The sequence below is a fragment of the Ammospiza nelsoni genome, chromosome 8 (assembly GCF_027579445.1).
Source record: "Ammospiza nelsoni isolate bAmmNel1 chromosome 8, bAmmNel1.pri, whole genome shotgun sequence".
NCBI classification, from domain to species: Eukaryota; Metazoa; Chordata; class Aves; order Passeriformes; family Passerellidae; genus Ammospiza; species Ammospiza nelsoni.
The window spans coordinates 22,943,069-22,968,563 of record NC_080640.1 but is presented as its reverse complement, the minus strand read 5'-3'; the positions used below and the strand labels follow the sequence as shown (position 1 = coordinate 22,968,563).

Sequence of the window (25,495 nt, the reverse complement as noted above, 5' to 3'; positions counted from 1 at the left end):
CTAGTCTTTCTATCTCTAGTAGATAAATCTTCTTTCAAGGTGTGTCTCTTACCCAGTGCAGCTTTTTCTGTTTGCCCCATTCCTTGCTTTATGCTTCACTTACACATCTAAACTCTCAAAGATTTTTTCCATTGCTGATGCAACCTAATCCCTCCCTTCCTCGCCCTGTTATCTAATGCTGAAGTATTTTGGGACATTATGTAAAGTCACAAAGCATACTATGTGGTTGTGTATTAATCACTGGTTTGATTTTAAACACTTCTTGTCCTCGCTGTTGATGATCTCGTGAGCAGCAGTGGCTGATCCACTCCAGCATTCAGCAGGCAGCAGTTTCAGGTAATGTTTTAGCAAGGTCTGCATGTCTGCACTTTCTGAAAGCGATGCCTTGCTATGTTTCCAGCAGTGTCAGCAGTACATTTGTAGCAGGACATACTTGGTAAGCCACAGAAGACAGCTTGAGAAAGTCCACAAACCTGCCTTAAGATTGTGTCACCTCTGCTGGCTTACAGAGGCTTCAGTGTTTGGATTGATTTGGATTTCTCCATTCACTATTCAGATTCTGTGATTAGCCAGCACTGACTGTTAAGGCATGCGGAGATACAGCTGAATTGATTTGCTGCAAATTACTGAGATCCACAAATGGTGCCTGACCTTCACTAGAAATGAACTAATATTAGTCTAATTCTAACCTGCTTTGCTATCACATAGAATATTACGGGAGTTAAAAGAGGACAGTTTATAAAAGAGTTCTGAAACACTGAAATTTGCCAGAAGTAGCCATTTTTGTCTTGTTTCTTTTCCACCCTACTCTTGCCCTAAAGCCCAGCTTTTAGTTTACACCCTCTGTAATGTCAGCCATTTTTAAGATGCGGGTAGTCTGGAATACACAATCTAGTGGAAAGAACAAGAGCTGCAACAAACCACTATTTAATGTTTCAAGTCATGGGCCCTTAAAATCGTTTTTCAGTTCTCTTAGTTGTAAAAGGAGCCACTCAGAAAGATAAATCCTTGCTTGAAACAATTAAGACAGAGTTTTCAAAGTTATTTTCTTTCTTGTTCTCAGTGCTCTTATAATGAGACTTTGAATATCTGTCTCCCTTATTTTTAAAAATCTGATGTCCAAACCAAAAGCATCTGTGGCTCCTTAATACTTGTTCCTGTGAAAATACTATTTTAGCTTCTCTGCCTCAGGGTATGTACTTCATTATGTAGACTTCTTTCAACTTCTGTTTTATCAGATGTAAGCCTCATCTATTTCAATGATTTTGGATTTATGACTTTTTGTTACCCCCTGCTATTTATGGGATGTGGTTTTTTGTTTAAATAAAGGGTTTTTTCCATCATAACCCATCATCCAGATTGATGGTGTGAATCCATGGTTGTACAGTCACTCTAAGCTGAAGCATCTTAGTGGGGAAAAAAGTTAGGCCAGCTAAGCCAGCCAATGTGGGACTGCCCATATAATGTATTTATGTCCCTGTGTTTTGTGAGTGGAGCGTTTTTCTCTCTTTTTTTTTTTTTTTTTTTTTTTTGGGGTAAGTTTTAAAAATCTAATTCTGCAGATACCACACGCCTCAAGAATGTGTCTTGAGAATCAGCGGCGCTGTGGATAGGTAATTAACCAATATATGGATTTTTAATCATTGTGAAAGGAAACATGGCAAAATAGTTTAGAGTGAAGCTGATGAGTCACATGAAATCCACAAATCCCTGATGCTCTGTTTTCTAATATTTAGCCATGTGTTTAATTGTAATATACCTGCCTTAAAAGGGTGTTATTAGCCTGGAAGTTACATTTGGAAAATGAAAGCTTTGGAATGGGATACTTCATTTAATAAGCATTGAAACGAGACATTCCTGAAAAGGAAAGCTGTTCTGTTCCATCTTGGTATTTACTATTTTCCTGAGAAAAGATCAGTAATTTCTGAAAAAGAAAGTACCCTTTAGAAGATGCCTCAAGCAGGCTAATGAAAACAGGAGTTATACTACGTAATTACTCATTGTTCAAAGTTGCGCTTGTGGATTTTTTCTTTGTGTAGTACAGAAAGTAAAGTGATTAGAGAAAAAAATTATTTCTGGTATGTGAGAGGGAATAAATATTTATTTTCACAGTGTGCTAATACAGCAGTGCAGAAACTACAACAGAAGAAAAAGCACTAAAAACTATTTCTTCAGCAACACGTGGAGTATGACTTGCATTTATCAAATTATTCTTTTAAAATCTGAGAACCTGTCCCTTGATGCAAACTTACACATCAAACACCTCTGACACACTATTCGTTTTTAGAGTTACAACATCTCATTTATAGTCAATTCATGCTGGATATAGCACTGATTGTTTTTCTTGCAAGATTAAGAGCAGAGTTTTCAACCTGTCTTCCTCAAGGTCACAAACCTGGCAGTAAATTCTTCTCTGTGTTTTTTTTTTTTTTTTTTTTTTTTTTTTTGTGAATCATGAAGTACTTCAATAACAAACAAAAAACCTTCAAACAAAAAAAAGTAGCACACAAACATGCTTAGGTTTATGAAAATCAAATTGTATGTATTCTAAGACAATTTCTTCCATAAGACAGAAAGTATCAGCAAAATCGATGGTGAGAACTTGCAGCCCTAGTGAAGACTCTAAATCAGCAGCTGCCAGACAAGGCATGGAAAAACAAAGTAACTGAATCTTAAAATAATGTATGTGGCAGTCTATAATGCAAAATCAGTGGGATTTCAAATATTGGTGGTTCTGAGGGGATTGAGAAGTATTGCATATTGCTTATCTGTAGATCCAAGATTTCTAGTGTGTTAAATTCAGACACCTATTATGGGCTATTTTACAACAATCACTCTAAATTGATGAAGGCATACTAAGCCTTGTATGGCCACGGACCTTTAGTTGAGACCAGACAATAATAATCTAGTCTCTCAAGTATGCAAAAAGCATGAGAGAGCATCAGGCTCGCTGGCTTAGTGTCAAGTCCTTCTTATAAAAGGTATGACTTAAAATGGAAAGCCTTTGTGACAGTTTATGCAGACTAACTTAATGTGTATAGCCTGTGCAGACAGTTATTTTCCACCTATTCGTGAATACACGAACTAGAATATTTGGCTTTAAACATAGAGGGGTGCAGAGAGTTCTTTTGTTTAGTCAAATAAATACTTTCCAATATTTAACCAGTTTTAATTTATGGGGAACAGATGGTTTTTCTTCATTAGTAATTGTTTTTCCAGAAGATAAGCTTGTGTTAAAATTTGTGAGGATTCATGAGCTCTTTATTTTAAGTTAAGCTCTTTGTTGAAACCACTAAACTTTTTAAAAAATAGAAGAACCAGGAGATTTTTTTCAAGCTTCCAAATCCTGTTAGTTTCTTATATTCTGGTTTTTTTCTTAGAGGCAGAGACTTTCAAACATATTGTTGCACTCTTCCTTGGAAGGAAAGCCTGTAGGTGCTCCTAGGATGCAGGCACAACAGAAGCTCACTAAAACTGCCTCTGCTTTTAACTCAGGTAAGATGCAATGACATCGATGAGGATTTCAGATGCAAGTCCTGAAAACTTTTGAATCCACCTGTGACTAAAATTAAGTGTTCACAATTTCATGAAAATGAAAAGATTTTGGTTCTGTTTTGGGACTAGTGAATGGTTGGATTTTTGTCTGCATCCTTGTCCCACTAAAACAGACACCTTGCTCCCTGCTATAGGAGCAAGAACAGGAGCTGAAGCCCATCAGACTTCAAATGCCCCTGTCAGAAGCATATTGTGAAGTTCTATCTAAAGTATATTCAGTATTTTGAGTAATGGAAGCAATAGCAGGCAATTTTAACCTTCATAACTGATATGCTGGTTTGACAAGGCTTTCACAGCAGAAGTCACTGTTGTATAAGCCTTCACAGATACAGTGCTTTTCTCATTGTGGAAACATGTACAGCTTGAGTAGCATTTTCCTTTTATGACATATTCAGAGCTCTCTGCAGTCCTTTACAGTGTATTCATACAAATTTACAGAGGAAGCCCTCTAAGGCACAAGTTTGACATACCAGTTTCTAGTTACTTGGACCTTGAGCTTTTAATTTCCAAGGTCCAGAATTCAGTGATAACAGCATATTTCCCACTGACAAGATGTACGCTTTCAGGTACCAGCTTCCAAAGTTAGACTTACAGAATTTCCTTGTACTTGATAAAACTACAGAGTTGCATCTTCTTTTGTTTAGCCACCAGAGTAAGCAATGCAGTCATTAAGTTGTCAACAAGCTCCTCTGCCATGTGTTGCTGTCTTGTACCCAGCGCATGCAAATCGTCCCAGTGCCTCCCGAGAAGTCTCTACGTGTCTTTCCTTCTGTGAGCTGTGCTGGGCCGTGACCTTTCACTTTGGAGTTTCTTTATTCAGGTTACAGACGACACCTCTGTGTGCAGGTTCTGAAGCTGTGTGTGCCTGTTGCAGTGCTAACCTCTGCCATCAAAGGGCACGAGGAGCAGGCTCGCTCTGCGCGAGGGGGAGCGTGGCTGCGCTCCAGCTCTGCCTGCTGTGCTTTCTCTGTACATTTTGGGCTGCTGCTTTTGAAGGGACTGAGACACTGGCTGTGTTTCTTGCTTCTCTCATCACCCTGCTAGAGGCCCCAGAGCCCCTATTTGCTACACTTTACTTTTTCATTTGCTTTGACCCAATGGCTGTGCTGTAAAATTACCTGTGTTTTACAGGTGTCTTACCTGTCTGCATTAGTACAAAATCTCACATTAGAGAGAAGGGATGAGGCAGGGGGGTAAAAGAGTGCTTAACTCTTCCTTCAAACAGGAAAATAATTAAAACAAGCTCTTTAACAGTGAAATTCTCTGTGAAAGGCAGAGCACCATGTTCCCAGATGTGATTGCAGGGGCAGGGGAGGGAGGTTTGTTTGAGTTTTCTGGTTCTTGAAAGAGCTTGTATTTTATCCCAGAAGATTATAGAATCCTTTTTATGCAGCATAATGTTTTCTTACAGATATCATACAGATAGGAAGTTGCATCCTATTTTACAGACAGAAAGTTGCAAGGCAAATAAAGACCAGGTTTGAAGAAATCATGTGGGATTTTTAAAATATGGCTAATAAAAGGTTCTAAATGATGCCATAAAGAGGAGAGGCATGTTAGAGCTCTAAGTATGTAGCTTCTCCAGAGAGCTGTGCTACACAAAGCTGTGTGAAGTGTCAAACTACCTTAAGTGTAGCTGATTTCTGGGTACTCACTGAGGCAAATAATTACTCCAGGAAATAACATTTCAGTATCTCGCAATCAGCATTTCTCTGAGTTTACTCCTCACATCATCCTGCTCCTCTTTCTTCTGGTCTTTCAGAACAGAGTTTGAGCTCTTGCCCAAGTGATGCTGAAGGCCAAGAGCATTTCTTTTGCAGCTCAAAGGCAAAACTTGTTGCTGCCTTTTGTTGTTTTTCAGCGGCCCAACAATTCTGACCTGTGAGGAATGCGGGGGTAGGGGATGCAAACTTTTTGGTTTTTTGGGTTTTTTTTTAATGCAGAGAGACTGCTCTGTTGTTTGCGGGGGTTTGGTTTCTAACCTTTTTCCTTCTCTTTTTGTGTCTGTGGGGGTGTTTAGAGTTCGTGGGACTTTTTTTTGAAGTAAAATTGAGTTTCTCTTCAAGTATAATCCTGAGCAGTCCCACATAATTGATGTTGCCATGGCCTCCAGCCAGAGCTGGAGGAGTCATCAGTTAGTTCTAGCCTGGAGAAGAGCAGAGAGGGACACAACTCCCTCTCTCCAACAAGATGTAAATATTTGGCTTTTCCTTTTTGTGAAACGTGTAGAACAAAGGGAGCAATTTGAAGGAGAAAGGTCTGGACCATGTTAGTTCTTAGCTTGTTAATGCAGTTTGTTCTGCTCTACCACCACTTGGTGCTAGAAGATCAGTATTTGTTATGCAACTGCTGTGTAGCTCCAGTTTTACATACAGGACATCTGAAAGGCAGTTGAATCACAGCCTTGATCTCCAGCAGGCTCTGTGTGCCAGCATCCCATCCCTTTCTTTGCTGACAGGAGGTAGTCCATGACCAGCAGCTGCATGGAGCTGTGCAGGGCACCTCTCCAGTGCCCTCCTCACTGTGCTTGCAAATGGGGTGTGCACCTGCCTGGCCTTCTGTGGTCTGTCCTTTCTGCCCAGAACGACAAGCCCTGCCTGTGCAGCTGCTGGGCTGCAGCAGCTTCAAACACAGACTCAACCTGTGGCTCTTGTGACAATGTGAAGGGCGTTAGACTGCCTGTATTTATTGACCTTCCCAACAAAGTCATTTCCCCCTAATACAAAGGTATTAATTACAGATAGGGAGAAACATGGTGACTCCAAGGTCAAGAGATGAGAGCATGCAATTTGGAATTTCCATCACAACTGATTATGATTATGCTCCAGCTATTAAAAGTTACAAGGTTGCATTTGTTACGTGGATGCTTGCTTCTAATTAAAGAAAATGCCTATCCTTTAAGAGCTCAAGAATAAATAGGTTCCAATTTTTATCTTCAACTTAGTTTTTCAATAGCCTTCTCATATGAATGCTAGGTTATTCATTTTCTGTGCTAATGTGGTTTGTGAATTTGTTGGATGAATTAAGGACTCCATTTGCGCTTACCTGATACCTTTAGAGACAAGCTTTGCCTGCAGCATGAGATAAAATGAGATTTGTAGCCCTGTCTTATTCTTTTCTTTGTCTATGGTGCATCTCTCTTCCTTATTTACTGTCTGTCTGTGTGGAGGTGCTTCAGACAGTTAATCTAGTCAGGTGAATTCAACATTGATTGCACAAACCAAAATGGACTGTGTGTATATACTCATTCAAGAACAGAGGCTTTTTGAAGTAAGTTACACTGCAGAAATAAAAGCTCTTTGAATTTTGATTCACATTGCAATGTGAGATGTGCAAGTGCTTCGCTTACAAATAAATTCAAATTACTTTTTCCCAAGTGACTCTTTGCAAACACAAAGGACTTGGTTCCCTGTACTCCAACATCTTGATAAAACAATAAATTTATGTGTTTTAATCCTCACCCCAGTACTGATGTCTATTGTAGCAGAAAGATATGCACAATTTCCTATATAGAAAATATCCTGTTTTCACCAGTAACCTTGCTGCTCTATTTGTGTTTCAGTAGTCACATTTGTACTCTCTGCCTGCCTTCCTTATTGCTCTCCTATTTATCTTTTCATTATTTGTTATGGTTTGCTTATAGTGTAGATGGAGTACTATTTCTTTATGCAAGTCCTTTATGATGTTTATTGATGAGACATTTGTGAGAACAGCCTCATTGTACCCTGTTAGCATTTGTGTTTCACGTTCATGTGCAGCTTTTCAGAGCCTTTCTGTAGCTGCATAAATGAGACTCCCAGCCGCGATCAGTTCACGACATCTCCCTTTGGCATGGTAGCTGCTTTTCTGTTTTAACTGAGAGTCAGTGAATATGCAGAGTCTTGGATGAATATGTGCATCTGAAGCTGCAATAGTTTAGATGAAGATTGCAAGGGATTTGTCAGGTGTGTGCTTCCAAAGAGATGCTCGCTTGTAGCTGTACATATTTATCATATTTCTATTATGGGGCAGTTTTCTGTCAGTCGCATAGCTTTGAAAGTTATATCAGGTAGTTTTTTCCATCCTTTTCAGAGCCCTTGATGTGTATCTTGAATAGAAAAAGGTAGGGTAGGCACTTACAGACTCCTGTATAGAGCTTTTCTGTCTCTAAACAACAGATTTTTTTTTTTTCCCAGAGCCAAGGTTGCATTCAGTGTACTGGAAGTGGTGTTCAAAGATGCAGAAATAAGGAAGGAAGGTATGATAAGGTACTAGGTGAGGATTCAGAAAATTGTCTCCCATTTCTGGGAAATGGTGCCTTTTATTATCCTAGGCAAGTCGGCTTGGTTTGATACTAGATATTCTGTGAAAATCTCTGAGCTGAAAGGAAAGGAAAAAATATTACAGTAATAATAACCTTGAACTAGAATAAATCTACCTCAAATTCAGAAACTTTGCCCCAGGTTGTCTATATCTTCTGGAGTATGTTTTCTTCATGGGCCATCTAGGCTAAGGAGACTCACCCCAAAGAAGTGTCATTCTCTGTCTCACTTGGGTGAAGAATAACACCACTTTTCTTTCCTTGACAGTTCCTTTGACTTCAGACTCTAGCTTCTGATCAGTAAATTTGTATAAAACCTTGTAGAAAGAGGTTAGGATCTCATTGTGACCCCTGAGCAACCCAGATAGGAAAATTTCCAGAACTGTTATACATGGAAGAAAGCATTCATGTAACAGCTTTTAGACAGCATGTCTGTTTGGTGAAAGGAGGGGGCAGGAGCTGCTGGAGCTGAAACCGAGACACAAACCAGGGAGTGTTATTTGCTGGTCACAGAACGTTCGGTGCTTTACAGCGCCCAGCTGAGTGACATGAGAGAAATGCTGGTTCTCCCTGCTCTCCTTCCCCCATGCCCTTCTGGTCTGAGCTCTTTGAGAGTCCACAGAAATGGTCAAATGCATTTTCATTGCACTGCCAGTCTGCATCTATCATGAAGCTTCAGCAAACAAAACCACAGCGTTTGGCAAACAGAGTTTAAAAGCAGAAAAGAAACCAAAGGGCACAAGTGTCAAGATGCAGTTTCTGATTTATTGAGAATAAAGCATTTTGCAGGTACACATAACGATTAATACATAAATGGATAAACTGCAGAAAACTGGCTAATGGAATAAATATAAATGAATTTAATGCCAATTTTCAAGCACTTTGGGCAATTAATTGTGTGCCTATCCAAAATTTTGACTGCACAGATAAATGTATTGATTGCAGAGCAAATGTGTCCCCCTTCATTCTTTCCCAGTAATGAAAATAGCATTTAGTGACGTGGGAGTTGGATTTGCAAGTACCCAAGCAGTGAAGGCTGAGGTCAGGCCTGCAGTGACAAGCTTTGCTGCCAACTGCTGTCGAGTGGCAATATTGACAGCTTGTAGCATCACTGGAATGCCCATCTTGTGGCTGTCCCTGCCAGCATCATGAACCTCTCACAGAGATGTTTTATAGCTGTAGCAATTGTAGGCACAGACTGGGAAAGAACCCAGGGCTTTCACCTGTTGCCATTGTTGTTATGCTGGCTAAAATCAAAGGGCTGGGGTGTTCAGGGAGGAAATCCAGAAAAGGGAGCACTGCTGCTTGAGTGAGGAAAAACTTATGCTGAAAGAAGAGCATCCATGTTCCAAGATCTTTGCAAGACAAATGAGTGCAACTACACTGTATGCCTTGGGCATCTTGTGGGTAATTTTGGACAGTAGGTGTTTATTTCAAGGAATGCTTCCTCACCAGGAAACCTAGGGCACTGCAGGAAGGAGCACTGAAATTGCTGTGCACAGGTCATGCCTGAGCTCGGCCTCCAGGCTGGCCATGGGTACAGATGTCTCTTTCTTTGGGGGGCTCCTATTGCTTATTTACTTTTATTACTGACAGCTGCTCTCTTTTGCAAGTATGATATCCTGGTCTGATATTCTGGCCAAATTCTAACTATAATCCTTACCGCCTGCTTGACTCAAAATAGCCCATACATTAAAATGTGTCATTTCTCTTCTAACTGAATGTGATGTTTTTAAACAATTTCCATTTTTCACCCCAAATATGGCTCTTTCAGCTTTGGATGTTTCTCTATTTCTAGCTTGTTAAAGTACTTGGAAGGCATTATGCATTGCATGCATAAAGACAGGCTATTATAAATATTTAGCTAGCTAAAGCATTTGTGATTTTTTAACTTCAGAGTTAGAAGTAAATGGGATACTTGTAATGACTCTTGCATTTTTTACAGAAAGTTGTCTAAGTAAATCTTTCACAATAGCTTAGGACTTTTTATGGTGTGCCAAAATACATCCTACCTCGATACCACTGGGATTCAGGAATTAGATGAAGTGTCAGAGAAGCTAAAACAAAGACTCATGCCTGGAATATTCCTAAAAGAATCCAAAAAGCATCAGTGTTCTGTGACTGAGTGGTGCTGTTTGAGGAGGGTCATTTGGTAAGTTAGTTTTCCTTTTTATTCAGGGAAGGAAGGGTGTTCCAGTGGAGTGCCTGTTTATGTTTTCCTTTTTCTCAAAGGCTCTGGGCAATCTTTACAAGGTTGTTCAGCCTTTCCAGGCCTTGCTCTTAGGCTATAAAATAGGAGCATTGGTACACCCTTTTCACATAGAAATGTTTTCTGGATAAGACTGTGAGGTACTTAGTTCTGGCTTCTGCAAAACAGCTGGATAAATGTTTCTTAATAGTTTGATTAATATCCTATTAGCACAGTACAACAAATAACTGAAAGTACATTTTGTCTCTGTTTTAAGAAAATGGAGAATTTTATCTATGAGCAGCATTCTCATCTTAGCAGTATTTTAGCAAGGAAGTTTGAAGAAATCATGGCAAAAAAATGTTTGTGAAAGAGCTAATCTTAGACAAATACACGTATTTAAAGAAGGCAAATGTTGAACTCTAGGACAACTGTTTGTGAAAGCAGTCTGGTTTCACTCTAATGAAAACAGCTCACATGAGCTATTCATCAAGTGGTTTGCAAGACTGGGGTTTTAAGTTAAATTTTTTAGTCTTTAGCTTGAAAACCTATTGCGGAAATCACTTAGAGAATATTGGTAACTGTGAGAGTCAGAAAATGTTCAATAGCAATTCATAACCAAAGTATTTTTTCCAGTGTGTTAATCTCCTGGACCAGTAGTTCTTTCTAGATGTGACTTTTACCTTACAGTCAGGCACTAAGAATGGAACTCTGAAAAGGAAGGTGTTCAAGATTGTTTTGTTTTAGGATTATGGAGAAGTTGCACGATAAAAATCTTTCTGGCTTTTCAGACCAGGTTTAAATCATAAATACACACAGGGTGGCACAAGTACTGCTCAGTCTCAAAGCCATCCTTGTCTGCCCCTTTGTGCTAAAGGCATCACAAGCCACTGCAGAAAGCATTACACATTTCCTTCATGTGTTTTTATTTTATTTGGACTGGACTTAAGCTATGTCCAGATGCTCTTTCAAGATGCTGTGACTTTCATATTTTTCACTGAAACTGACCAGAAGTGGTAATTTATATCTTGTAGAGCTGATGACTTAGCACTTTCCAAGTTAGATCTGGAGCCAAGCTCTGCAGTAATTATTCTGCAGTTGATTTCTAGCAGACCTTTGAAAGCTCAGTGTGGGGATGGGTGAGGCACAGAGGCAGAGCTGCAGAGCCTCTGACACTACAGCACAGGGGGTCACTAGCAGTTCATGCAAACTCCAAATCTCACCCTTGCCCTTTTTTTTCAAAAGAAGCTTCCAGTCTGTGATGGGAGTGACTGGTCTACTGATCTGTAGAAAGCAGATCAAAAGTATAACACATGTATAGTTTGCTGAAAAGATGTGCTAAAGTCTTTGCAACCTAATGCATCACATTTTGCTGCTCCTTCCAAAAACTGATGATCCATAATCGCATTATTTAACAGCCTGAGGATCTCTACATCTGCTTTTCACTTATAAGTTTCACTTCTTGATTATTCTTTTTAGCTCCAAAGACAATATGAGTTGAAATGTATTTCAGAAAGAAACAAATGTGGAAAGCACAAGGGAGTCAAGATACTGCTCAGACTCCAGGGGTATATGGACACTGCCTGCTAGGTGTGATGTTTATGTCTGTATAGATTTTACCTAGCCCTTTTGTGCTTGACAGAAGATGAAAACAAGGGAGAAGCAGTTTCTAGCCATACTTGTGCATAGGAAATAGTTGTCTGCCTTTCTGCCTCTGCTTTTTGCACCATATTTATTCCGCAGTAGTTGTGCCAGCCTAATTTGTCCCGTAGTTCTCTTCAGTAATTTCTTTGGGAATATTATTTGTTTTATAACCTGACAGCTTTTAAAGTAGGAGTTAAAATAAAACTTTGTTTAGGCAGAGTGTAAGCCACTGCCTTGCCTCCTCTCCCAGCCCCTCAGAGTCAGCTCCCACACGGGGTCCCTGTCCTGCTGACCCGTGACCCCGCGAGTACACAGTCGTGTAGGAACAACGCTTTCCAAGAACTGGGTATGTGCTGCCCAGCATCTCATCGTGACTCAGGGAGTTCTTCAAATCTCCTTCAAAGATCCACTCCTTACAGGACTATTTAAACTTCGCCAAGGTCACTTACTACAGTGCCATGGTAGGCAACCCGGTGTGGACATGAGATCATAACTTGCAACAGCACTTACAAAAACAATTGAGATACACATTTATTATATTAATATAATATTATATTACATTATATTAATATAATAAATGATACTGAGAAGGCTTAGAGGACATCTTCACATATACTCAGAGCAGGAGATGTATATGCATTTTCTGTTTGCTGCAAGATTTGAGATGTGCTTTGGCAGCCCCTTGGTGCTCCCACCTGTCCACTGGGAATTGAGCTGCATTAAGTGCTTTGGAAGCAATAGTGCCTCTTGCTTTTGAAACAGATCTTTCAGAATGTCAGATGCAATTTCATGCATTTCAGGATAATGCAGGGTCTGGAAATCAAACTGTGATTGAAAAGGTCTTGAACTGTCTCCATGGAAGTCTGTATTAAAGTAGTCCTACTCTAAAAATAAGGAAAGAAAAAGCCCAGAAAGCTATGTAGTGTTGTCATTTCCAAGTTATCTCAGGTGAATATCCCTTTTCTGATGCAGAATTATCTCAGCCAGAATTGAGAAATGAAAGCTGCCAACACAAAAGCAGCTCTTTTTGGCATATCTAGCAGAATACTCTTCACTGCCCTCTCACCAATGCATTACCTCACTTCCCCTGCTACCAGTGCCTGAACACTGCCTATAAAGCCTGGCTTCTAGTGATATGTATAGATTGAGGGGCATGCTTGGGCCTTGGTGTAGAACTTCTGAAATAATACAGTTCATCCAAAGTATCTCTGTTGGATTTAATGGCTGATTTTCATTGCTGCTTTGTTTTCTTCCACTGGCATAAACATTTTCGGATTTTTAAATTTTGTTTGTTTTCAAGTCCATCCTCCCACCTGGAGTATTTACTTCTGTTTTTCCAATAGCTGAGAAATGCACTGTCTCATTTGTCTGCTATAATTGGCCCTTATTTCCATCCCTCTATGCCAAACACTGATTTAATTCCTCTTGTCTTGACCTTCCTTGTCTTTACCCAGGGAAGATCTGGTAACTTGTTAATCTTTGCTTCTAGTCTTGTCTGAGCAGTCAAGTACAGGAGAGGGTAAATCTTGTTCCCTCTTCATAAAGGGTCTTGGTAGACATTGCATATACCCAAAGACTGGGTGGAGAGGGTATCCTTTAGTCCTACTCACTCCAGAAGTGTCACATTTTGATTCCTCTTTTGGTAGATATTTCCCTGTGCAAGGATACACTTTTGCAGAAGACATGCCTATTTGGCCACTTGGCTAACCTAATCATGTTTTCCTCTCATTTAGGTTTATTCAGTTGGAGCTGCCACGAGCATCCTTATGTCAGTCATCTTTGACTGCCCCCATGTAGGCAGACTAAAAGTCATCAGAGTTCTTTCTTTTTGCAAGTTGAGATGATGGTATACTCTGTCTCAGGTCTCTTTCTTACAATTTCTTGAGTAGCTCATTTCCAAAGTAATCTCTCTTTCTGACAGGACAGGAAGAACAAATCTGTTTTCTTGGTTCAAGGCCCACCACACCAATTTTTTTTCTGACCCTCATGTTGCAGACTATTTCCTTGTTTCCTTTCTTGGCAGTCTCCTTCTTTGTGGTGTAGCTCCCACAGCTTCTGCTGGCCAGTACCTCTGAAATCTCCCTGGCTCCGAGGCAGTGTCTGCCTGGCTACTGCCTCTGTCTCCCACAGTGGAATGTGAGTGCCGACCACTCTTTAACTCCTAGGCCACTGCTTCCCTTGGACACAGACACCAAATCCTACCAGCTCCTGGTTAGCCAGGCAGCCCCTGCAGAGCTCTCTGCAGAGACAGAACTGCTGTTTGCAGTGCTCAGCTGCACTTGTACACCTGTTCTCTGACCAACACAGAAGTGTGCTTGTATTTACTGGTGACCTACACATTATAGCTCTTTACATCCTTTATTATGGTGCTTTAATGACTTCCATCTATCAAAATATAGTTGAGATTTCCTTCTCTTCCATATGTGCTTAGGCTTGACAGGAGGGGGAATATCACGCGCAGGCAATAAGCCTGCCTTGCTTAGTGAGCTGAATAATTAGTAATTTACAAACTCAGTAAACAGTAAATGTGCTCTTGACCTTCCACTTGCACCAGCTGCCTGGTGAGGCACCCAGCTGACATGTCCAGCTGCCTAATGCCTTTTCCTTGTGCAGAGCCCCCTCCGAAGCTCCTGCTTGCTCTGTGCCGGTGTTTCAGAAGGCAGCATGGTACTGCCTACGCTGCATTGTGCTTTCTGATTCACACTAATCCCCTCATCTTCCTATGGAACATTAAACATAATCACGATATTGAAAATGAAGGCGTTGCAGATTTAAAAGTGGGATCTGCTTAACTAAAAATAGCATTAAAGCAAACCCTGTCCTTCTGTACTGAAGGACTGGCTGGTATTTACAGTGCTGTAAAGTCATCAGACTTGAGCATAGGAATAGGAAAGAATGCCAGCCAAGAGGGACCAGGAATTATAGGCTTGTTCTGGTTTGTTCCAAGATCTGCTCCTCCTTAACTGTGTGACCTTGAGCTTGTCATGTGGTGTGCCCTCACCACCACTTATTCTTCTGAAACATAGCTATAAGGCTGGTTTTGCAATGCCTGCATGTGAATGAAAGAATTTGTATTTCCAAAGTGCTTCGGGAGCCTTAGAGCTGTCCTAGTGATCAGCAGGCAGCCATGGATATAGCCACTTCTTATTTCTTTGAATTCTAAAAGAAAAAAGTTTTTATAATAGAAAAGGTGAAGTTATTCCTTGGGAAGAAGATATCTATAGTGCACCTTCCAATTTCCAGCTCCAACTGCCATGATTTCAAGATTCATTTTGGACAGGACTATGCAGTTTGAAGCTAGCCTTTAAATATTGCAAACCAAGGCAGCTACAATGGAAGGAAAACATTATACTTTCTTACCTTATTTTCATTTAGCCCTCTGTGCTCCTAAATTTTGCTGGTTCCTTTCATACTTCCATGTGATTCTGTCAAAGTAGTACTGACATTCAAAACAAAACAAGTAGTACTGACATTCAAAACAAAACAAGACTATTTATGTTAAGAACACTTTACTTCTCAGTAGATAAGTTGTATAAATGGTGCAGCTCCTGAATGTTTTTTCCCCTTTCTAAAGGATTCACTGTTTTCACTAATGTGTAATTTCAGAGAGGCTGTTACAAATTTAATGTTGAAATCACCTGGTCAGGAGCTAAAAGTATTCTAATATTAAATTAAATCAATCTCTTTCTTTAGTCCCTTATTCTAAAAGCTGAAGCTCTAAGGAAATCACCAAGTGTCACCAGTCTTGCCAATCTGCTTATGCATCTCACATTATCAGTTTTCTTTCCCTTCACTCTCCCTATTCTCTGCAGTTGACTCAGGCATTTTTTCTAGGTCTTAAAAACCTATTTAAAACTCTACAGCTTGCCTCCCACACTGTCCTCTCTATAGTAACAAGCAGCTACAGTCTGTGTTCACATGTCCTGTGGTCTGCTTAGGGCCCAGCTCGTCTCGGTGTGGTACCTGTGTTCAGTATGTCAGGAGAATCTAAGTACTCAACCTTTTACATCAAATCCTGTGAGAAATTATTGAGCATGATAATTACCGCAGGTCTCATTAGCACTGGTGAGCCAGTTAAAGCCCTATTCCATTAGATCTCGTTCCTCTTTTCATTCTGTGAAGCATGAAGAACACATGAAGAAGTTGTCTTTGCCTTTTACCAGAAGTAAGCAGTCTTTGATAGACATCCCTGCTTCTGGGGCTTTCAGAATATTTGATACTGTCCCTTGGCTGGGCTTAGGTAAGTCTCTTGATTGACTGTGTTACCTTAAACCACCAAGGTACCTCTTGCACACTCACCTCTCAGCTTCCAACCGAGGCTTGAGCCAGGGGAAAGCTGAAATGTTAGGGTATTTCTGCCCTTGGAAATGCAGTGAACAGAATGCAACTCCAGGCAGTCAAAACAGTGTGAAAGATAAGAATTGTGGTAACTGTTGTCATGGATAACCCTGCGTTGTGAAGGAATAAAACTGCTATACTTAACTTTTACCTTATGTAGAGCCAAAAGGAGTTACGGTCCAGGCAATGCTTTTTGTTGTGACTTGCTGGCTATTATTTTTGGAATGGCTGAACCTCAAGAAGACAGTATTGTAAACAAGGTTGTGCTTTTCTCCTTCTTCTTGTCCACATTTAGATATGGAGTGAACTATGGTGATAATATGTGTTTGGTTTCTTTGTGTCTATGAAGTTGTCATTTGCAATAAGGTGTTATTGTATTTTTGCTGTCATAAAATTGCAAATTTTGAGAGGTCACATTTCATTTTGGATTTTCTACTGAGGTTTATTCTGGCTTAGGTATTTCTCAGACATCTATTACTGCTGTCATGGCTATAAAATAGAAGCAAGGATAAGCAGGTTACAGGAGATATTTTTTTGAACTCAATGGAATTAATATTTTTTCTCCTATCAGGCTGGATCTGCTCTCTTGGTAACATACCCATAGTAATAAATCTGGTTCTATATATAGCCACAGACAGCAGCAGCTAACTAAATTGCATATAGACAGCACAGGCATGGAATCCAGGATCCACTGTCTGAGAAGCTGCAGGTCTCCACCACTGCTGTTCAACAAGAGCAGATTGTGCTCTCTTGGTGACTTGCAGTCCATCCTTCGTGCAGGGGACACTGTGACAGGCACAGGGAGAGGCACACGCTCTGGCTGAGCTGATGCCACCCAGCAGATGCATACATAAGCAGACATTTACGTAACAGAAGGTGGCAGAACTTATGTAAACTTGATGTTTTATCTCCAATGCACTCAAACATACTCTTGGGTGCTGCTAGCCAAAATTCAGATTTTTCTGCTTCTAATTAAAAGAGCATCTGTTTTGAATATTCTAGAAAATTATTCCAGGCTACAAGACATATCAAAAAAATAGCTGCTCCTCTAATTAGGACGCTGAATGCTTATCTGTTTTTCTTCTTCCTTGTATTAAGTGGTCTCATTGAATTTGGTGTTCACTTCTATTGCAAGCTATCCAATAAATCAGAAAGGAGTTATCAAACATGTACCACATTTTAAAGAATGGTTTATGTATTAAAAATAAAACAATGCACTGTTTCATGGCATATAATGACATTTACATAAATGGAATGATGAGCATAATGTGGGGTATGGCATTCCATACTGTGCTGTGACTTGCCATTTTACTGTTCAAGATCTAGCAGATATATTCAATAAAGAACAGCATTTATTTTAAGGAGAAATGTTTAAAATAACCCCCTGCAGTAGGATTTTATTTTATTTTAATGACTTTCAAAGGTCAACATGATTCCACAGCCATGTAAAGGAAGTAATTTAAGAAGTTTTTAAAAATTCCAACACTTAGTCTTTCCAAGTAGAGATTGTTTCCATGCAGGCAACAATGAATATTGCTCATTAAAGCTAAAACTGGAGTATTCTATTAGAGATATGAAAACTTATCCAAAAATCTGGTTTTATCACATCAGAACTTAGGAAGGTTTTGAGAGTGTTGTTTGGAGCAAATTGTTGATCCAGGGTATAAAAGGAGCAGTCAGGGAAGATAAAACGCATTTCTGAAAAGCTAAATATATTGGCTGCATCACTATTCAGGGAAAAGGTGATCAAAGAAATTCTTTCACCTATACTTTTTTTAAAACTAGGCATTAATTGGAGAAATATTGAAGATACCGTAAAAGAGGTGTTACTTACAGAAATCCTCTACTCTCTTAGTAAAGAGTGCCAGGATTTAAGATTATTTACCTTCACATTCAAAAATATGTTAAATTAAAATGGTTCATGTAGCAACGTGCTGTTACCTGTTTCTCAAAATGTTACCAGAGGCAGAGCCTGGGATGTCTCTGCCTTGGCTCCAGGCTGCAGGTTGACTCAAGTCTGATTTGCATGCTAGGCAAATTAGTAGAACTGTAATAAAGAATACCATTAGCAGACACAGGTAGCTGTAATATACTGGAGAAGAGGTGAGAGAAACTTTGTAAAAGGAATGGCACAACCTCACACCTCTGTGTTTATTAACACAGTCAAAGGCTTCATGAGATCAGAATGCAAAATGATTAGGATTTTGGGAAAGCAGCAAAGGAGATTGTTCATGAGGTCTATAAGGGCAGCTTAGTAACCCTGGGATGAGAGGAATAGTTCAGTTCTGAATTAAGAACAGAATAAAAGAAACGGGACAACTCAGTGCTTAGTTTTCCATCAGAAGGATGTTGCCAGTTGCCTATTCCTATGTTATCTGTAAAAGAGAAAAAAAGTGGCTTGACCAAAGTTCCTTCAAGGTGATCAGCTCAAAAGCCAACTACAGGGAGTTGTAAGATGGCAAATGCAAAGCAGTTTACAAAAAGAAAAGAAACGTGTGTGTGTGTGTAGCTGATGCCATTCATAGGTAACCACTGAACTCTGCATGCGTGTTCCCCACACGTACGTGCTGGTGTCACATCACTGCCATCCCTGCAGACCCAGGAAACTCCACAAGTGGCTTCCTGCATCATGGGTCCCCAAGGCTTCCTGCTCTTGGTTGAATGAGGCAGCAGGTAACTGAGAACAGAAACACCTAAGGCAAGAAAGCAAGGCAGGTAAGCATGAATTTGTACAGAATATATCCTGAAATGGTGAGCCCAGCCCTTTGCAAAGTGAATCCAGCCAGCTTATGGGCTGCTCTGCATAGTTAATAATGTCCATGAAAATCCAACATGGGCAGCAAAAGAGCACAGCAGCTATCATGCTTTCTGTGTGAGAAATATAGCCATCAATGTACAAAAATAATTGTCTGCATACTTTATGTCAGCAGCCTTGTCAGTTTGATAATTGCTTCAATTCTTTATCTGGATACAACATAAAAAAAAAAATATTTTTTTGCATTGTCATTATAGACTGCAATGGTAATTCTGTCTTTTTGATGATAGATTCTTTCCAAGGTAGCTCAAGTTTGGCCATAGCATTTGTTCTGGCTTGGCTCATTGAAAACATATCTTACTAAAAGAGACTGAAAAATAATAACAGCAAATGTATGTTGCCAGTTGTTCTGCTGTTTTGTTGAATTTTCCCTATCTTTGGTCAATGGTAACTTTGGCATCTCCAGTTGGCATCATTATAAATGATGCTTCATGGCTGCAAATGGCCTGGGCTGAAGAACTGTACATTTTATCACTTCATTGTAATAACAAACTTGCTGTCATCTTCAGAGAAATAAAAAGCTGAATTTCCAGGGGAAAAAAAAGTAAAATATTTCACCCAGGATAACAAATGAAAAGTGTACAGAAACTTTAGCACAGAACTGGAGAATATAACTAGCATGAAGACAGGAGGAGTTTGCCATAGTCAGTGCCTTTCTCTGACAGGGCTAAGTGAGAAATAATTCATGGTCAAGAGTTTGTCAGAGCCAGGAAAATAATTCACATTATAGGCATTTTTTTCTTCACAAGTTCCCATACATGTAGATAGCTCCTTGCATCTTGGTGGGGGCAGACCCTGGTCTGAAACAGGGTGTGTGTTTACATCTACAGCCATCAGATGGGAGTTTGGATGAGATCTCAAATGGCAGTTTCTCTGTGAGCTTGTGTAAATCATTATGCACGAGCTAAAAACCAATCATTATTTTTTTTAGAGGCTTTGCATTTCAGGAACCCCTTGTGGGGACTAATTTTTAAGAATATTTTAACATTTTTTCATTCCTGGATCTACAACAAATTTTTATGTATAGCTGCATTTGGTTACATGAACTTGTAATATTTTGGGTGTTTTTCCTGAGTGAGTGACCATGAAAAGGGGGGAAATTGCACTTTTGGAAAGTAACTGATGCTGATAGCTAGGAAGTTTTGAAATTCAGTATCTTCATGTGAACAAATTCAAAATCCCATTCTTCATGGTCATAGAAAGCAAAAATAATGAGCTAAAATTTAAGCATTTTTGCTTAAAACAATATAACAAATGGCTAACAACATGCATTTTTTATATACATGTAGTAAAGAGTCATTTGCTTCCCTTCCATACATGATACCTAATCAAAATAGATTTAAATCAAATTAACAGAAAACATGTTTTAAAATATTGTGAAGGCCCAACTGATGACTATGTTATTACTTAGCATTTCAGTAATTAATCTTGATTTAACTAAAATAGGCTTGTCACTGACCTTTACTAAATGTATTTACTATCCCAAAAATGAATGTATGCAGAGATTTACACTCAAATAATCATGTTCTGCACATCTTGGATTTGATTGGTATAAATGCTTGCTGAGATTAGTTATTAGATGGGAGGGAAATGATGATTCAGGCAGCAGAATGTGAACGTTTCAGATGTGACCCCATGGAGCAAGCTGGCTGGGGACACCAGCACAGACTCAGGCACTTGAATAAAGGCTGAACACTTGCTAGCAGCTGTTGACGTGGCACTGGAAAATACTGAGGGTTCCAGAGATTGCAGAGGTATAATTTGGCCTGCAGTGAAAGTAAGCAGAAATGCTCTCTGAAAAGAACTCCTGTTGTAATCAATGAGGTTTTGCCATTAGCTATAATGAGAAAAGCTAATGGGTATTTTTCTCTGTGTACATTTTCGCTCAGTAAGTATTTTAACAAGTGATTTTTATGCATCGTAGTGTATGAGTTTTTTTATCAAGATAGAATCATATCTGGTAAGCAATACTTCCAGCTGTAGTTAAATCTTCATTGTATTTAAAATGCATCAGAATATAGTATCTATTAGAAACACAAGGAATAAATGTTCCATAGTTCACAGTATATATCAAATCTATTAGAATTTTGGAATTCTGCTAGGAATTTAAAGTGCGGCTTTTCATTTTGAGTTTACTTCACATTCACAGATGTCATTGTTTTAGGGACCATTAACAAGCCCTCTAATTAATTTCATGCTATGTAATACACAGTATAATTAGCAGAAAAACATTGTTCCCAGAAGGTGTGATCCTGCTTTCTTTTGAAATCAAGAGAGGAGATTTTGTTGTGGCATTAGATCCTACTACTGAATCATCCAGAAGAATGATAGTTAAGGTTTATAAAGTTTTCATAACAATTATGAAGCTCTGCGCCAGGACTACTGTCCATATGAGCACTAAACCATGAACTTCATGGAGAAAGACTAATTCTGGTTGGGTTTGGGGGGAAGGTGGGAGGAAGGAGGAGAGGAGTATTCTACCATCAAATACAATTTCTATGGTTTTTTTTCATGACTGTCTTTGCAGCCAAAATGACTTATGGTAAAAAGTTAGATTCCTCCCATCCCTTGTTAATTAGCCACACAGAGAAATAAAATCTTTAATAGGTTTGGAGAATTTAATTTGATGTGGCTCAAACAGAACACTTAAAATCCCCTCTTGCAGAAATGTGTAGCAGACCTGTAACAATATTGCCTATGCTAAAAAAATATTTGACAGACAGGGAAACAAGATTTCATGTTAAATTTATCATGGTGTGTTCTTGCTTCACTCATTCTATATATTCTCCTCAGGAGTTCACTCCTCCTTTGGCCCTTTTGGATAAAATTTCAGTGTGACTTCCCTATGCCCAGAAGTTTCCTAATGGTGTGGGTTTTCAGATCAAAGAGAAGCATGCATTCTGGGCTCTTATTGTTTGTCTTGAGGCAGATCAGCCAACAGACCTATCCAAAATTAGTTTATCATAGAAATAGCTTATTTCATGGTGACCTTTCCCAAAAGACAAGCAATAATGAAAAATTATTTAGGATATATTTTCTCCTTATAAGATTTACTGCATCTTTACTGATAACAAAATAGCAACATATTCCCTACTCTCATGATCTTTTCTCATCTTTAAAATATCTCAAGTATGTCTAATATTAATTTTCATTACCGCTGTCACTATGAGATGAAATGAATGCTATCATTCCTAACTTACAGATGAAGAACTGAAAAAAGCAGTTATTTATTCTAAAGCTGTTCCCTGGTTCTGACAATCTATTTTCATACATACAGGAATAGGATTTTTTTCAGAGCACTCAATGTTGTGTAGCATTTCATGGGTTAACAGAATAATTAAAATCTGAAATTTACACCACAATATGTTGAATTCTAAATGAAAATAGCCCATATTTTTAAAGCAGTCACTTGGACAGAAGGTCAATCAGCAGATGTAAAGGATTAAAAAAGTCAATTAATATGCCTAAGTATTACAGGATTCCTAAGATCTGAGGGGGAAGAGTTTTTTAGAGAAAAATCAGAAAAAGAAACAATGGAGAAATCATTTAATTGCCTATTTCCCCAGCTGCAGTGTAGCATCTTACTTTTACATTTTCATTCCAGGATTATGACTGTCACACCACATTATGCTTTGCAAATGCCTTCAAGAATAGTTGCCACTTTGTAAAAGCACAAAACATTTAGAAAATACTACTTTAATCACAAAACTTTGTAAAAGCACAAAAATGTTGAAAACACTAATCACAAAACTATTTTTCTTCCACCAACCCTAAACAGTAACTGATTTAGTGTTTATTCTGCTTCTGACAATAAGAAGCATTTTGAAAACAGCCCTTCCAATGACATTTTTCACTGTGACAGCCAAGTTGTTATATCCTCTATTACAGCATGACGTTTAAATGGCTTTTGAGAGAAATATTAAAATTTTATTAATGATGATAATTAAGGATTCTGAGGGATAATCATTGGAGAGAGACCCCAGCCAGGCAAAGAGAGGTTTCTTTATTGTTACAGTAGCTATTTTCCTCTTCTACCTCTTCTTGGTAGATATTTTACCTGCTGGCTGATGCTTAGCTCACAACCTTAATGCCACTATAGGATTCTATAGGATTTGGTCTCCTGTGCCTGCAGCTGTTTTCATGCTCCAGAATGCATACACATTCTGCCCACCCTTTTAACAGCTAAAGTTTGAAGTAAAGAAAGTTAAAATTCTTTTGATAGTTACCATATCTTCCCATGCCTGGTAATTCCTCCAACAAGCTTGCACTGGATTCCATTAGTGAAGCAGAAGTATTTCTTGACAATCACAAAATATAGTGAACAACATCACTTATTTTTTCCTTAAAATTACCAGTTCTGAGTCTCCAGCTAGAGGTTCTGCACCAGAAATATAATGATTTCACCTGCAGTGGCATCAGCAGCAAGCATCAAATGAAGAGAGATTGAAATAGAGAGTGCTTCTATTTCTCATTCTCCTCTGTGCTTGTCATCATGCTGCCATTTCAGATATTGAGATCACTCAACCTTGACATGAGAAAAACTTGTCTCTGAGGACAAGATGGCAAGTGAAAGAGCAGCTTTTAGACGAGAGTCTCTTGAAAACACATCCTTGCAGACAATTGTGAAAATTCAGCATTTGCCTTCCCCAATGTAAACATTTTCCTTTTTACTTCCAACACGTAAGTATACACTGTTCCACCTTGGAAATGAGAAAGAAACCCAAAATTTTCAGCTTTTTTGAGGATATTTGAATGATCCAGCCATCACAGTAGCTACAGTACACAAGCTGGTAAAAACACCTGTTTCAAACACAGTCTGATTTGTTTTAACCAAACTTTGTTGGCACTGAAAAACCATCCCCATAGAAATAAGGAGCTACATTCTTGTCCATCAAGAAGCTCTAAATGTATCTTTGGTTTTATTTCCCCTGCACTTTTACTGTTTTTATCAAGAATCACTCACAGACTTTTAACTAGCATAGTAAAAAAAGAGAAGAGAGAAAAAGCATTAAATGGAGTGAGGTTTCATATGTCAGACAAAAATTTGGGAAAGTGGAGCTCTTATTCATTCTGACAGTTTTCCTGGAATCCTAGGTACAATCTTAAACATCTCAGCTCTGTTACCCATCAATAAAATGGGGGAAATTGTACTTTATCTTTGTTTCACTATGATGCATTGAAGACAAGTACATCTCAAATTTTAAGTTTCATAGATACTTCAGTAATAGGCAACACAGAAGAATGAAAAATAGCAGCTTCCTCAAGAAAGATGAAATTTAACAAGTTTAGCCAAGGCAAACTCTTAAGCAGTGAGTAGACAACATTCTGACCTGCGTTGGTGGATGATCTCAAAGTGTACCAGCTTCCTAAATAATCCTTTCAAGCAATGCTTTCCTTCCTTAAAGAGCCTCAGTGGGTGCCCTTATGTCCTTTGACTCCTTACACTGTGCCTGTTCTGCCGCGCGGGTCGTGCTCGGGAGCAGCTTTCTCTTTGCACATCAGGACTGTGTGATGTGTAGCACCAGCAAAAACTCAAAACATTTCCTGTAGCTGCTGGTACTGTCCCTCCCTACGGCTGAGATGAAGACAGGAGCAAGTTTCAGGATCTCAGGTGTGCTTTGCATGTCTGCCCTACTGCATAGAGATGATTTATTACATCTTAGGTTAACAGGTGGTAAAGGAGGAAGATAATAAAGGGAAGTGCAGGGAGGCACAGAGGTTTCTGTGTGTTTTTTTTTTTTTTTTTACCTCTACAGAAATAAATTGAGACTTTCTGAAGATCAGAAGGTTTTGAACATTTCTTTGAGACAGAATAGAAATGTCCTACTGAGACATTGAGTGATTTCTGTCCGGACATGCTGCTTCTGTGTTAAGTTTCATCTATCAAGGTCCTTGACAGTGTTTTGAGAACATTAGCTATAATGAGATGAGTTTAGGAGATCAAGGAAGGACAAAAGTTCTGACAAAAACTGTTACTGAAATTTTTGAAATTCTCACTGAGAGTAACTTTAGCCATTGACTACCCCTTTTTACTTCTGTTAGATCACAGTTAAATTTTAAATGGAACAGCACCAGTAGGATCACATAAATCGCATTTTTCCTGTCAAATTTGTTTGATTTCTTTTTGGTGTCATGTGAGCTTTAGTTGATTGTTTCCTTTATGATTTTATTAGTGATTGCTGACTGAAGAAGGAACTGTATTTGTCCTTGTTAGGCTGGTGTCAAGCTAGAAATATATTACTGCTGCTGTCCAGAAAGTTGAACAAGAAATAAGATCTTTGTAAGGCATGGCAGGGGTCTTGGGAAAACACAGTCAAAATTTTCTTGACATATGTATCCAGGCTGAAATCACTGGTTGGAGAATTTGTCTTTCATCTCTTTCAGTACCTTCTGTCTCCTGTTGAAATCAGGTTTGCATGCTGTGTAGATAGAAATATTTCAGCTACCTCTTTGAAATTTCATAATATATTTTCTTTGTGGTATTGGACAAATACTACTGGTGGGAGTAGGGAGTTGGGGCAGCTCTTAAAGGCTCAGCTCCCTCAGGGTCACACATATCTCTGCTCTCCCTTTCAGCTGCTGCTAGATGAAACTTGTAGTAAAAATACCAGAAGAAGAAAGGTTTCAAGACTTGGATTCCCATTTTGAAGTTGAT

General features: G+C 39.0%; 1 long non-coding RNA gene across 1 annotated transcript; it reads left to right on the top strand.

Moving 5' to 3' along the window:
- Positions 1 to 278: 278 nt before the first annotated feature.
- LOC132075895 (uncharacterized) lies at positions 279 to 25,495 on the top strand. Its single transcript, XR_009418853.1, has 3 exons — positions 279 to 336; positions 3,381 to 3,495; positions 25,417 to 25,495. It is a non-coding gene; the product is annotated as an uncharacterized LOC132075895 (long non-coding RNA).